We start from the raw sequence: 16,636 nt of genomic DNA, 5'->3' as shown, positions 1-16,636 counted from the left end.
CACTTCTCAGAATTTCTTGCTCTTCAATAGCATGTCAAACTGATATCTGAAGAGATGGGCTTGATAGCAGATATTTAACGGTTTGATGGTAACCATAGTATTTCAGCGGAATCCAGCAAGGCCCCATAGGAACGTAGAGGACTACTGTAGGCATTGAGACACATGTCTTCCAGCTCTGCTCATCTCCTACTACAGAGACAAGGGCTTTAGCACATCTTCATTTTACCTAGACTGACACTGCACAGTTAATTGCTGAACTGAATTTCCACTTTTCACAATCTGCTGTTCTACTGTTCTTCACCCACTCACTGCCCCATCTGGAACTGTACCTAGTCACTTGCCAACATTCTCCTTCTTAAAGATGTTCTGACCTCCCTCTGAGTTTGAATTTCCACCCACTCTCAAGCAAAGAGCTTAACCTCCTCCTTGCAGCTGTCAAACCCACCTTATTTCCTGAGGTGAAATAGCTGCAGGATTCTTGTTCCTTAACCAGCAATTCAGTAACATAAAAATGAATTTCAATGTCTCTCTATCAAGAGCAAAAAAAAAAAAATCCCACTTTCAAATGGAAAACATTTCCTGTTTTAACCATATCCCCATCCCATCAAATGCACCATCACAAACACAGTATGATTTTATCTGAATCATTCTGATGGTCATTAATATATATTATTCATATAATATTCTCAAAGCCACCTCTATATGCTAACAGGAAAACACCATACCATCCTTATCCTGAGTTATTTCTAAATGTATTCTTGAGAAATCCTGAGGCATACATACATACACACAGCATCTCACTGGTCAATGTGACTATTAAAGGAAATACCTAACACAGGCTCTCTTCAAATCAAAAGGTTTGTCAAGCTTACTGTTTGTTGGCTAAAACTTCACATCAAGGAAATGACATAGACGCTGATAAAGTTTATGCTATGAAAAATTATTTGTAATAAAATTTACCCTTGGGCCATATACATCTGACCCATGAATGTGTTATTAATCTTTACTTTATAATTCGCCTGTTTTTAAAATTAGTATCTGAAAGAAAACACTAAAATCTCTCCAAAATGAATGTGCACAGGAATTTATGACGGAACATCTTCACATGAGACCATAAGCTCCATTGTGAAATCCCTCTACGTCTAGTAGCACTTCCTGCTGTAAAATGTGTTTTTATAAGGTATTAGTTTAGCCACAGAGGTTTTCTTTTAAATGATAGATGGCCAGCATTTGTAATTTTAACATCAAAGAATGATGAATTTTTTATCATCTTGTAGCCTTCTTGTCAATATAGACTGACAATTTTGAGCTCTCACTAAATCATTCTAGTTAAGTTACGTTTGAACATTTACTAAAATATTTTCCTTCAATTTTAGCATTGTACAGTTCTTCAGTTTTAATTCCAATTTTTGTACTTTATAATTTTATTTTCCTTGTATTGGTTTGTATTTCTTAATCACTCTTATAGTTTTCTCTTGTCTTATTATAAATGTATTTCTAATTAGTACATTTGCAATCACCCAGAAACTAACACCTTACTTAGTTTTTCTTAGTTTAACATTCACACTTTTCAATGTTTTGGAACTTTAAAACTGCTATCATTTATATTGCACATGGTAATATCAACATTTACAGAAAATATTCACTTGGATTTAGTCTCACATTCAAAAATTGCATTCTTAGTTCCAATAATTTCTCCTTTTATCTAATTTTAATACTAATTTCCTGTTAGTACATGTTTGCTTGGTTTTTTTCTTTTCTTTTTTTTTTTTTGTCTTTTGTTTTTTAATTATCTTGTTCTTAGAACTTTACTTCCAGACCTCTGGGTTGCCATAATACTTTCAGTGCTCTGAAAGCTGATGTCATAAGCCAGAAATACTTTGTCAGTTAAGAGGAGGTTCTGCTCTTACAAAAGACCAAAGATTGGTTCTCATCACCCACTTCAAATGCCTCAAAACAGCATCTTACTGCCCTTCTAGGGGACCTGGTGCCCTCTTTTGTCTTCCCCAAGCAATACATGCCCCTCTCCTAATTCATACACAGAAACACACACTTAAATATAAGTAAAAATAATAAAGACTTTAAAAACTCATCCCACTGGCTTTTGTCTACTATAAAATTAATGTTGCATTCATCACAGTAATATGGAATTTTTCTCATGGTTTGTAAGATAATCAGTGAAGTTTTAGATTTTCCTGTAGTGTCTAGAAGACATTGTTTCCTTGGAGTCATTTGTGACCTCTGGCTCTAACCATCTTTTGACCTACTCTTCTGCATAGATTCATGAGCCTGTCAGGGGGGCTGAGGGGTAGATGAAGACACCAAATTTAGGACTGAGTGCTCCAAATTCTCTTACTCACAATTTCCAATTGTGAGACTCTGTGCTAACTCCTATTTACTGCAAGAAGATGTTTCTCTGATGAAGGCTGAACACTGTGTCATTTTATTTTTATGTGTCTTTAGTAGAATAATCTTTATAAGAAACATTTGTTCCTTAATTGCTAGGTATTAAATAAGCTGTACTTTTAGTTACACCTTTTAAGATGTAGATTTTTTTCTCTCTAGTAAGATGTGCTGTATAAATTCTTCTCCAAAGCTTTTTAGATATTATTTGAAGCAACATATCCCAATGTGTGCACCTTGTAAGGTGTATTCTATCCTGTTGTCTCTTTAAGTTGTCCTGTAACCTCTCTGGGCAAATTTCACATTCCTCATTAAAATTAAGATCAATTATTCTTATTAACGTTCCTCTGAGCTGATTCCTGAACACAGAGTTGGTGTTCAATAATCACTTACTGCTTTTAATTGAGGCTTGAGTTTAAAAACGAAATTGAAAGAACAGATTATCCTTGGAGTTTAAAAAGGTAGGGAGATGCGTGTTTATTGTTCTTGAGATGGTGCTGCTGCTTTCAAGACAGTGCGTCATCTCTTTACTTGTCACTGCAAAAAATGTATACGATCCAATAAAATACATCTTTTATTTTATGTATTTCAAAACACAGAATACTTATAGATTACATATTTACTAATTTTAGAAAGCAATTCTGGCTTGCAATAGGAAATCGAAGCCCCGTAACGTAATGAGACCTGCTGCGCTATAAAAACTGCATTAACATCTTTTGTTATTTGAAAACAATTGATCTTGCAGTTGGGTTTTATGATTAAAGTTTCCAGGCCCTTTGGGAAGAAAGATAACTGAGGGAAGGCATAAAACAAGAAAGCCTCTGTTAAGGGACTCTAGGGTGCCCTGGTCAATTAGACTTTCTTAAGAGAAGGTCTGGCTTGTTAAACTGGTATACACATCTGAAACATAACTTTGTCTAGTTCCTGGCTCAGTCTTTGAGCCAAGTTCTGACAAATAGCATTTATGTGTTGGGGCATCTTTTCTTACAGTCTAGACATGTGATGCCCATTTATGTCTTCTTTGATTCAGCTTCCCTCCAGAGAAGAATGCTGGGTCAGCATTCTCCTCAAACATCTCCTAGTATGATAGCCCTTACTTAAATAAAGTTCTTACTCATAGGATGCAATGAGTAGGTAGAAATCTGAAGTCGATTTTTCTCCCTAGTTCCCAACAAATGCATTGGATAAACACACTAAAAAGTCACATTGTATTCAAACCGGTAAACCCAAGACCTCTCTTAGGGACAGATACACACAACCTTAGAAATGGTTTATATTCTTTTAAAAACAGTACACTCTCCTTTCTAAAGAAGCAGCATTAAATTTGAATCAATAAAAGATTACACAATAGAACTAATTTTGCCTGACACAAAGTGGTTTATATGTAAAAAAAAATTCCCAGGAACAACTTAAAATTATGCTTTTATTAATTTTTAATAATTTCATAAAACCTATCTTGATCTAGTTAATGTCTATCTCCTCCCAGATTTCCCCTATCTTCTTGAATGTCCTAGTTATTTGATATTAATTATTACCATGACAAAATATAATGACCAAGGGAGCTTGTAGAAGAGTTTATTAGAGACTTAACCATTTCAGAGAGTGAATGCATGACAATGATGTTGTAGAGCATAGCAGAAGGCAGATAGATATGGTTGTAAATTAAAACTGAGAGATTATGTCTAAGCCACAAACATGAAGCAAAGAAGGGGGAGGGGGAGTGGAGAGGGAGAGGGAGAGGGAGAGAGAGAGAGAAAGGGAGAGGGAAAACTTGGAATCGAATGCCTTGGGCTTTTGAGACCTCAAAACTCACTGTAATGCATGTCCCCCACAAAGTCACACCTGCTAATTCTTTGCTCATCATTCTAATAAGTGGGGTCCAAGCATTTAAATATACTAACCAATGGGATATTTCAAATAAACTACAGTGAAAACTAAGAAACATTTTTAAGCTGCCATTATTTTTATAACTTAGGATGATTTTTATATGCATAAGAGAAAAAGAGTAGCAATTGGCTATTCTGATTAAAATTATAGCTGCAGGAAAAATTGTATAAATTCAAATTAATGACACTGTTTCTTTCTTTTTTACCTTTTTCTTTTTATTAACATTTCAAATGTTATCCCCTTTCCCCCATTTCACCTCCAGAACCCCTATTCCCTCCCCCTCCCCATGCTTCTATGAGGGTGCTCCTCCACCCACCACCCGCACCCTCCCACCTCCCTGCCCTGGTATTCCCCTACATTGAAGCATCAAGCCTTTACAGGACCAAGGGCTTCTCCTCCCATTGAAGCCCAACAAGGCCACCCTCTGCTAAATATGAAGATGGAGCCAAGGGTAGCGCCACGTGTACTCTTTGGTTGGTGGTTTAGACCCCGGTAGCTCTGGAGGATCAGGTTGGTTGACATTGTTGTTCTTAAGAGGTTGCAAACCTGGGGTTGGGGATATAGCTCAGTGGTAGAGCACTTGCCTAGCAAGCGCAAGGCCCTGGGTTTGGTCCCCAGCTCCGAAAAGAAAAGAAAAAAGAAAAAAGAAAAAAAAGAGGTTGCAAACTACTTCGGCTTCTTCAGTTCTTTCTCTAACTCCTCCATTGGGGACCCCGTTCTCAGTCCAATGGATGGCTGTGAGCATCAGTCTCTGTATTTGTCAGGTTCTGGCAGCGTCTCTCAGGGGACAGCTATGTCAGGCTCCTGTCAACATGCACTTCTTGGTATCCACAATCGTGCCTGGATTTGGTGACTGTATATGGGATAGATCTTTCTTAAAAGATAAGATTTTCTTTAGCTTAAAACATCTTAAAGTAGTGGGTGAAAGGGATTTCATTTTGTATTCCTGAAAGACTGATTTGTATAGATATTTGACTCTCTGCTTCCAAGTCAATGTCTGCCTATCTCTCTATCTCTCTGTCTGTTTCTCTGTTTCTCTGTCTTTCTCTGTCTCTGTCTCTCTTTCTCCTCCCCCTGCCCCCATTTCATACTACTGAACTTACTTTTGTTGCTCAACTACTCTTGGGGGTGTGGCTTACCTTGAAGTGTGATCAGTACATCAAGTATCATTCCATTAAAGAAAACTGACTTTCCTTCTCCAAGCACTAATAAAATGCCAATATATCCTCTTCTATGGGTGGGAATTTGTGCCTGCTCCCACTCCGCTATGCCCCAGATGCAAGTTTTATTTATATCAGTGGTCCTGACTAACATGTTGTGAAGGAGTGCTATAGGAGACAAGATTTTTTTGGGTAAGTTCAGCTCATTGACATCTTTTCTTTGGTGGGCCTGTGTAAGTTAATTCTTCATTATTGTGACAAAATGCCTGGTGAAAAACTCAACCATTAACATTGGTTCCATTTGAGGATAGAGTCTATCATCATGTAGAAGGCACTGTTGCAAAATCAACTCTAATTGTGTGGCAGCAATATGATGTAGCCATCACATTGTGTACATTGTCATGAAGCAAGGAAACACTGCTGCTAGGCTTCGATACCTTATAATCAATCTGGGATACTTGCTCATAAATAATGCCACACACATTCAAGATGCATTTTTTTCCTCCTCAACTAAAACTCCCTGGAAAAGCTACCACAGACAGATTTTTTTATTAGTTTCCTAGGTAACTGTAAAATCCAGCCAAATGGATAATGACTATTAGCTATCAAAATTCTACCTGTTTTCAACTTGGTATTCAACCATATCTTTTTAAACTGTAGCTTCCACAGACTCATGGCCTTCTCGTACTGTAAACTATATTACAGTTCAACTTCAGAAGTCCCACAATTTTTAACAGTTTCAAAATTGTTCAAATTCCCAGAATCTAAACTTTCTTAATTCAATAAAATTCCTTTACTGTGAACCCCTACATAACAATAAAATGTACAGGTTACATACTTTCAATATATGTTTGCTCAGATTAAGTAATCTCATTTCAAAATTGAGAAATGAGGCCACATCAAAAAATGTTTGGGATAATGCAGAACCAAAATTGAGCAAGACAAACAGCAAATCTTTAAATTTCACGTCTAGTATCCTGGTTTTATTATCAAATCATTTAGCCTTAATGGTTTTGGGTAGTCCCAGTTTTCCAGGTCCGTTACCTGTAATACAAGTAATGTTTCTCTTCGGTAGCTCTACTATTTGCTTAGCACTGTCTAAGCAGATATAAAGTTTATCTTCACAGTTTCATATAGTATCTTGTCAGCACTTCTTTATAAGAAAATTTACAATGCCATATATTATCTAATTTCAGGACTTTCCGGGATCTTAACAGAAACCTCATGACCCTTTAACATTTGGATTTTGCATGCGTTCAAAACTAATACCCTGTAGATGACACTTTCACATCCCAGTGCCAACCTGAGTTATACTCTTGTCTCTTCCTACCACAACTATAGTTTGTCTCTGGATGCCTTGGTGGAAGAGCATAGAAGAATACTCTCTATCGTTTTTTTAAAACACAAATCATGTTAAGAACCATTGTTAGTTTAAGCAGTATACTTTCAAAAGAATTAGCATTTTGACAGACTGGAACACTTAATATGTGTGGTCTTTTCATTGGGAAACCTTTCCTAGTGAGGAGTACTAAATTGATTGTGTGTGTGTGTGTGCGCGCGCACATTATTGTGTTTGGTACAGAATTTGAGTATGGATATGTACACCTTCAGAGTCCAAAGCAAAAATTCACCCATGGCCCTGTCAATTACTGCCTTTGGAAAAAGTCTGTCTCGTTGAAACAGAAACTTTCCATTCCTTTAGGATGGCTGTATAGAATGTTTGCAGTATCTATTTGTTATTGGTAACTAATGTTGGGGTTATAACCACACACAGAAATGTTCAGTTTTACCCAGGTTTTGTGGATTTGAGCTCAGTTCTTCATACTTATAAGACAAATTCATTTATACTGTGAACTGCTGCCAATGGCCCAAGGTTGACCAGTTGATCTTCAACACTGTTAATGTTTAACAACCATATATTCTTTCTCTTTACCTCCATTCCTACCTGCAACTTTAAACATATTCACACTCCATTCCTAACCAAAGTTCAATTTCACAACTGTCTCCTTTCTCAGTAGACCTACTTGAGAACAATGAGTATTCTAGATACTTAGCTGTCCTGAAATTGTCCCCTAGACAAATTTGTCCTTTACTTTTGAATTGCCCTCATTTGAGTTCTCGAAAAATGGACAGAATACAAATTCTTCGATAAATGGAAAGACCCTTTATGTGGAACCACATTCTACACTGCTGCTGGACCCAGCTATTGGGGTGGCTTATCTCAAACAGCCACTGTAGGGTGTTAAGTTTCAGCGAAGCTCCAAGATACTACTCCAGGGGTGAGAAGACCAGGTCTAAGATGTGAAGGGCCAAAGTTGTGATTCACTGAATTCTAGACCTCAGGTCTCTGCTGGAGAACCAAAAAGAGAAGTCAGGATCCACGGGCCTGACAAGCCTGGGACCAGGTGCTCCCAGACTCCTGGAAATCTAAGCATTGCTGAGTTGAAAGGAAATTGGAGAGCGGAGTCAGGATCTGTGGGCTGAGGACTGCAACTAACCCAGGGCCTGTTGGGGTTTGGGGAGGAAGGGATGGAAACTGCAATTTAGCTAATCATTGAAGGTAGCTGCAGTTGTCTGGAAACACAGAGAGACCTTCTGCAGGAGACTTAAGCTGCTACTCTGTAGGCTAAGGCCTTCCCCATGTTCCTTATGTCCTCAATGAAAGAGACAAACTGTTTGTTGACTGTTCATCATGAAAAATGGATGCATGCTCACCTCTCAAGGTGAACCAGAGATTAAGTACCTCTTGCAGGGAGAAATGTCCAGGAAAAATGCTTATTGGCTAAACCCTCAGGGTCATAAAACTCTGTTTTGGGAGTGTGGCACATGTTTCAGGCCAGGAATATGGCAGAGAACCTGAAGTGCGAACGTTCTTAGGTGTGTATCCAAGTGGCAGGGTCTCAGACCCGCTCTTCCTTACCAAGTTTCCTGACACAATCCACTATCCCACACCTTTAACATTTACATTTTTCATGCATGCAAAAACAATACCCTGTAGAACAAACACATACACACACACACACATGATTTTAAAACTATTATTTATGAACCTTTCCACTATACTAATATAAAAAAATTTTGACAGCACATAAACATGTGTGTATTTATTTATTAGTGTTAGTATTTTCCCAACTAACCTCATAAGGAAGAAAATAGACTTTTTATTTTGCTTTTCTTCATTTAATGAATAATTAGCAATCATGTAAAACATATACAATTATGAACTTCATTTTCTTTAAGTATAGCACTGCTATACTTAAAGTGCTATACTAAAAAGTGTTAAAATAAAAGTATTTCAATACTAATAAATGTATATTATGTTTAATAAGTTACTCATTGATTTTAAGAATAAGATACTGAAAATCATTAAAAATAGAATTCACTATCTGAAAAAAATTTGATTTGCTATAAATACTGTGTATATAATCATTGCCTATTTTATACACCTTTTTGTTTTAGTGTTATTGAGATAATTACATCTTCCTTTTCTTCCCTCTAACCCCTTTTATAATGATGAATTTACTTTTTACTTTTTTATTTTTATTGAAAATAGATTTTAACACAACATATCCTGTTTCCCCTCCCTATACACCTACTAGCGCCTCCTCTCTATTCCTCCTCCCTTTCTGCTTCTCAATAAAAAAAAGCAGGCTTATAAAGTAGAATAAGTATTATAACATAATAAGTGTAATAAGATAAAATAAGAAGCATGAAATATTATAGTAAAACAAACAGGCAGAAGAAAGAGTGCCCAGGAAAAGGCACAAGAAACAAATACAGACAACAAGACCCATTTGCACACTTAAAAATCTCATAACAACTCTCTGCTCCCAAACCCCGTGGGAGAGAGACCTCACCGCCTGGTCAGGTGGGCACTCCTGAGGCTGCAGAGCGGAGGAGACCACCAACACTGCCCACCCCTGCCCACATCCCTGGCCCAAGAGGAAACTGTATAAGGCCTCTGGGTTCCCGTAGGGGAGGGCCCAGGAGCGGCAGGACCCCTGCGCCTGAGACACCGCCGGAACCTGAAGGAAACAGACCGGATAAACAGTTCTCTGCACCCAAATCCCATGGGAGGGAGAGCTAAACCTAGAGAGGCAGACACGCCTGGGAAACCAGAAGAGACTGCACTCTGCGCACATCCAGACGCCAGAGGAAAACACCAAACGCCATCTGGAACCCTGGTGCACGGAGGCACCCGGAAAGAGCAGCGCAGATCTTCTCCATTGCTGCCGCCACAGAGAGGACTTAGGCAGTACCCCACGAGCACACTTGAGCCTCGGAACCTCAGGTAGGACAAAATTTTCCCCTGCAAGTGACTTGCCTGGTGAACTCAAGACACAGGCCCACACGAACAGCTGAAGACCTGTAGAGAGGAAAAACTAACGGCCGAAAGCAGAACACTCTGTCCCCATAACTGGCTGAAAGAAAACAGGAAAACAGGTCTACAGCACTCCTGACACACAGCCTTATAGGACAGACTAGCCACTGTCAGAAATAGCAGAACAAAGTAACACTAGAGATAATCTGATGGCAAGAGGCAAGCGCAGGAACCCAAGCAACAGAAACCAAGACTACATGGCAACATCGGAGCCCAATTCTCCCATCAAAACAAACATGGAATATCCAAACACACCAGAAAAGCAAGATCTAGTTTCAAAATCATATTTGATCATGATGCTGGAGGACTTCAAGAAAGACGTGAAGAACTCCCTTAAAGAACAAGTAGAAGCCTACAGAGAGGAATCGCAAAAATGCCTGAAAGAACTCCAGGAAAACATAAATAAACAAGTAGAAGCCCATAGAGGGGAGACACAAAAATCCCTGAAAGAATTCCAGGAAAACATAAATAAACAAGTAGAAGCCCATAGAGAGGAGACACAAAAATCCCTGAAAGAATTCCAGGAAAACACAATCAAACAGTTGAAGGAATTAAAAATGGAAATAGAAGCAATCAAGAAAGAACACATGGAAACAACCCTGGATATAGAAAACCAAAAGAAGAGACAAGGAGCTGTAGATACAAGCTTCACCAACAGAATACAAGAGATGGAAGAAGCAAGATGGAGTAGCCATTCTAATATCAAGTAAAATCAATTTTCAACTAAAAGTCATCAAAAAAGATAAGGAAGGACACTTCATATCCATCAAAGGAAAAATCCACCAAGATGAACGCTCAATCCTAAATATCTATGCCCCAAATACAAGGGCACCTACATATGTAAAAGAAACCTTACTAAAGCTCAAAACACACATTGCACCTCACACAATAATAGTGGGAGATTTCAACACCCCACTCACATCAATGGACAGATCATGGAAACAGAAATTAAACAGAGACATAGACAGACTAAGAGAAGTCATGAGCCAAATGGACTTAACAGATATTTATAGAACATTCTATCCTAAAGGAAAAGAATATACCCTCTTCTCAGCTCCTCATGGTACTTTCTCCAAAATTGACCATATACTTGGTCAAAAAACGGGCCTCAACAGGTACAGAAAGATAGAAATAATCCCATGCGTGCTATCAGACCACCACGGCCTAAAACTGGTCTTCAATAACAATAAGGGAAGAATGCCCACATATACGTGGAAATTGAACAATGCTCTACTCAATGATAACCTAGTCAAGGAAGAAATAAAGAAAGAAATTAAAAACTTTTTAGAATTTAATGAAAATGAAGGTACAACATACCCAAACTTATGGGACACAATGAAAGCTGTGCTAAGAGGAAAACTCATAGTGCTGTGTGCCTGCAGAAAGAAACAGGAAAGAGCATATGTGAGCAGCTTGACAGCACACCTAAAAGCTCTAGAGCAAAAAGAAGCAAATACACCCAGGAGGAGTAGAAGGCAGGAAATAATCAAACTCAGAGATGAAATCAACCAAGTAGAAACAAAAAGGACCATAGAAAGAATCAACAGAACCAAAAGTTGGTTCTTTGAGAAAATCAACAAGATAGATAAACCCTTAGCCAGACTAACGAGAGGACCCAGAGAGTGTGTCCAAATTAACAAAATCAGAAATGAAAAGGTAGACATAACTACAGATTCAGAGGAAATTCTAAAAATCATCAGATTTTACTATAAAAGCCTATATTCAACAAAACTTGAATATCTACAGGAAATGGACAATTTCCTAGACAAATATCAGGTACCGAAGTTAAATCAGGAACAGATAAACCAGTTAAACAACCCCATAACTCCGAAGGAAATAGAAGCAGTCATTAAAGGTCTCCCAACCAAAAAGAGCCCAGGTCCAGATGGGTTTAGTGCAGAATTCTATCAAACCTTCATAGAAGACCTCATACCAATATTATCCAAACTATTCCACAAAATTGAAACTGATGGATCACTCCCGAATTCCTTCTATGAAGCCACAATTACTCTTATACCTAAATCACACAAAGACCCAACAAAGAAAGAGAACTTCAGACCAATTTCCCTTATGAATATCGACGCAAAAATACTCAATAAAATTCTGGCAAACCGAATCCAAGAGCACATCAAAACAATCATCCACAATGATCAAGTAGGCTTCATCCCAGGCATGCAGGGATGGTTTACTATACGGAAAACCATCAACGTGATCCATTATATAAACAAACTGAAAGAACAAAGCCACATGATCATTTCATTAGATGCTGAGAAAGCATTTGACAAAATTCAACACCCCTTCATGATAAAAGTGCTGGAAAGAATAGGAATTCAAGGCCCATACCTAAACATAGTAAAAGCCATATACAGCAAACCAGTTGCTAACATTAAACTAAATGGAAAGAAAATTGAAGCAATCCCACTAAAATCAGGGACTAGACAAGGCTGCCCACTCTCTCCCTACTTATTCAATATAGTTCTTGAAGTTATAGCCAGAGCAATCAGACAACAAAAGGAGGTCAAGGGGATACAGAAAGGAGAAGAAGAAGTCAAAATATCACTATTTGCAGATGATATGATAGTTTATTTAAGTGATCCCAAAAGTTCCACCAGAGAACTACTAAAGCTGATAAACAACTTCAGCAAAGTGGCTGGGTATAAAATTAACTCAAATAAATCAGTAGCCTTCCTCTACACAAAAGAGAAACAAGCCGAGAAAGAAATTAGGGAAACGACACCCTTCATAATAGACCCAAATAATATAAAGTACCTCGGTGTGACTTTAACCAAGCAAGTAAAAGATCTGTACAATAAGAACTTCAAGACACTGAGGAAAGAAATTGAAAAAGACCTTAGAAGATGGAAAGATCTCCCATGCTCATGGATTGGCAGGATTAATATAGTAAAAATGGCCATTTTACCAAAAGCGATCTACAGATTCAATGCAATCCCCATCAAAATACCCATCCAATTCTTCAAAGAGTTAGACAGAACAATTTGCAAATTCATCTGGAATAACAAAAAACCCAGGATAGCTAAAACTATCCTCAACAATAAAAGGACTTCAGGGGGAATCACTATCCCTGAACTCAAGCAGTATTACAGAGCAATAGTGATAAAAACTGCATGGTATTGGTACAGAGACAGACAGATAGACCAATAGAATAGAATTGAAGACCCAGAAATGAACCCACACACCTATGGTCACTTGATTTTTGACAAAGGAGCCAAAACCATCCAATGGAAAAAAGATAGCATTTTCAGCAAATGGTGCTGGTTCAACTGGAGGTCAACATGTAGAAGAATGCAGATTGATCCATGCTTATCACCCTGTACAAAGCTTAAGTCCAAGTGGATCAGGGACCTCCACATCAAACCTGATACACTCAAACTAATAGAAGAAAAACTAGGTAAGCATCTGGAACACATGGGCACTGGAAAAAATTTCCTGAACAAAACACCTATGGCTTAGGCTCTAAGATCAAGAATCAACAAATGGGATCTCATAAAACTGCAAAGCTTCTGTAAGGCAAAGGACACTATGGTTAGGACAAATCGGCAACCAAAAGATTGGGAAAAGATCTTTAACAATCCTACAACAGATAGAGGCCTCATATCCAAAATATACAAAGAACTCAAGAAGTTAGACCGCAGGGAGACAAATAACCCTATTAAAAATGGGGTTCATAGCCAAACAAAGAATTCACAGCTGAGGAATGCCAAATGGCTGAGAAACACCTAAAGAAATGTTCAACATCTTTAGTCATAAGGGAAATGCAAATCAAAACAACCCTGAGATTTCACCTCACACCAGTGAGAATGGCTAAGATAAAAAACTCAGGTGACAGCAGATACTTGCGAGGATGCGGAGAAAGAGGAACACTCCTCCATTTTTGGTGGGATTGCAGACTGGTACAACCATTCTGGAAATCAGTCTGGAGGTTCCTCAGAAAATTGGACATTGAACTGCCTGAGGATCCAGCTATACCTCTCTTGGGCATATACCCAAAAGATGCCCCAACATATAAAAAAGACACGTGCTCCACTATGTTCATCGCAGTCTTATTTATAATAGCCAGAAGCTGGAAAGAACCCAGATGCCCTTCAACAGAGGAATGGATACAGAAAATGTGGTACATCTACACAATGGAATATTACTCAGCTATCAAAAACAACGGCTTTATGAAATTCGTAGGCAAATGGCTGGAACTGGAAAATATCATCCTGAGTGAGCTAACCCAATCACAGAAAGACATACATGGTATGCACTCATTGATAAGTGGCTATTAGCCCAAATGCTTGAATTACCCTAGATGCCTAGAACAAATGAAACTCAAGATGGATGATCAAAATGTGAATGCTTCACTCCTTCTCTAAAAGGGGAACAAGAATACCCTTGGCAGGGAAGAGAGAGGCAAAGATTAAAGCAGAGACTGAAGGAACTCCCATTCAGAGCCTGCCCCACATGTGGCCCATACATATACAGCCACCCAATTAGACAAGATGGATGAAGCAAAGAAGTGCAGACCGACAGGAGCCGGATGTAGATCGCTCCTGAGAGACACAGCCAGAATACAGCAAATACAGAGGCGAATGCCAGCAGCAAACCACTGAACTGAGAATAGGTCCCCCGTTGAAGGAATCAGAGAAAGAACTGGAAGAGCTTGAAGGGGCTCGAGATCCCATATGTACAACAATGCTAAGCAACCAGAGCTTCCAGGGACTAAGCTACTACCTAAAGACTATACATGGACTGACCCTGGACTCTGACCTCATAGGTAGCAATGAATATCCTAGTAAGAGCACCAGTGGAAGGGGAAGCCCTGGGTCCTGCTAAGACTGAACCCCCAGTGAACTAGACTGTTGGGGGGAGGGCGGCAATGGGGGGAGGGTTGGGAGGGGAACACCCATAAGGAAGGGGAGGGGGGAGGGGGATGTTTGCCCGGAAACAAAAGAATTATTATTAAGTATTAAAAATAAAAAAAGGAAGAACTGTGGGGGAGAGGACCAGGGAGGGGGCAATGTCTGGAAGGTAAATAAATAAAATAATTAATTTTATAAAAAAAAATCTCATAACAAAAAAGTACCCAGAATATTCTCAGAGGACCTGTACGTATTATAAAGAGGGGGGGAAAAGGAGGAGGAAGAGGAAAGGGGAGGGAGCAAACAGAGAGAGAGAGAGAGAGAGAGAGAGAGAGAGAGAGAGAGAGAGAGAGATAGAGAGCCCCTTATGAATTTGCTCAGGGGTCATGCTAATCTCTGTATTATTCCAATTTTAACTTATGTACTGGCAAAGTTCCTGGTCTATTTTGAATCTCTATGAAACTTTCTCTGTAGTTATACATATCATTATACAACTTTGAATATTCTATTCATTTGAGGAAATCGGTCTTGAAGTTTGCCTACCATGGCATTGAAATGGTTCTGCTAGAGGGATCTAGAGAAAAGCCAATTATATTGTCAGTCTCCTTAAGCATATTAAGGATTCTACTTAAGAGAGACCCTTGGCTACTTTGATTTTTACAAATTTCACTAGGTAATAATTTCCCTGCCATCAGCGTTAATGAAAATTCAGGAAATGTCAGACTTCAGAGAATATAAAAATCTTACAGAAGAACATTTTAGAAAAGTCCAGGAAACATCCCAAGTGAGAAATCAACCATTCTTTACATGCATGGCAGGCAGTAGAGTGGCTGGAAAGCAAGGAGTGTGGGCAAAATTGGATCTGAATCTTTTCAAAGAGGTGTATTTTGATCCTTCCCCACCCCTGGAAGTGGGCCAATCTCATTAATTAACTAATCCTTCTCACATGTTCTGTAAGAATGCCATTCACGCTAGATGCTAGACGACTTACTTGATGCTGTAATAGGGAAGGCAGATGAAAAGTGCAGACAGGAAGTGAGGCTGAAACTTGCCAGCTTCTCCATCCACAGTGCTGCGGGTGTCCGACCATGAGTTTGCAACACTCTCCCTCCAGAAAACTCTGACCTCTCGTTAGGGAATTGAAGTCTCAGTATGTTATTCATTAAGACCAACATCTGTGAAGGCAGTTAGCATGGTAACTTAAAATTTTACCTATAGAATTGTGAAAAGGAAATACCTAGATCATACAGATTAAATCACCACCTTTTAAAAGTGTCTGTCTCTCTTAGCAATTGAGCGAAACATTCTTTTCTCTAGTCACCAGCTTTGATGATAATTAAGATTTTGTTATGAAAAACACATTTTTCATGGTACCTCTGTGTCACTGGAACCATACTGTGCCTTCAGTCAGATAATGCAAATTCTGGATAACAGATTGTTTGAAGGAGTTATAAGGAAGTGCTCCTTGCATGGAAGCATTCACTGGAAGGCTCTACGATCATTCCTAATATTGATTAGATCCCATAGCATGGCAAGAAATTTCTATTCCATTACCCGTGGCTTTAAATTATGATCTGTCAGGATATCGCATTCTATTCCAGTTCTCAAATTGTTTTCAGAAATACAAACGCCAAATAAATAGACTGTGAATCATGATTATGGTAGGCTCCTCTCTGGGAGCATTCATGGTCTTGTCAACTAAATATAAAAATACGTCTTCTTAATGTCTATTTCCTGCATATTTTGTTTGCAATCCAAACTAGTTCTTGCTGCCTTTTGTGTTATCATAAAAGTATCATTATCCCCCCACAGTATATGCATTAAAATATAGTTACATTATGTATGTAAATAATTAGAAATTAAAATATACAATACCCTTCAAAGGTGGGTTTAAAAAGTTGTCTTAAAACATGGATTGTTGAGAGAAGCTTAAATGTAAAGAG

General features: G+C 38.5%; 1 long non-coding RNA gene and 1 pseudogene across 1 annotated transcript in view; one reads left to right on the top strand and one right to left on the bottom strand.

Annotated features, from left to right (window-relative positions):
- The window catches only part of LOC148005202 (uncharacterized), a 134,387-nt gene that overhangs the window by 102,953 nt on the left and 14,798 nt on the right, over window positions 1–16,636 (top strand). The gene's annotated exons all lie outside the window — the stretch shown is intronic.
- LOC148005204 (U6 spliceosomal RNA) lies at window positions 15,043–15,129 on the bottom strand (annotated as a pseudogene).

This window comes from Rattus norvegicus, chromosome 6, assembly GCF_021556685.1.
Source record: "Rattus norvegicus strain SHRSP/BbbUtx chromosome 6, alternate assembly SHRSP_T2T, whole genome shotgun sequence".
In the NCBI taxonomy this organism is placed as follows: Eukaryota; Metazoa; Chordata; class Mammalia; order Rodentia; family Muridae; genus Rattus; species Rattus norvegicus.
The sequence above is the reverse complement of the archived record's forward strand: the minus strand, read 5'-3'. Positions and strand labels throughout refer to the sequence as shown.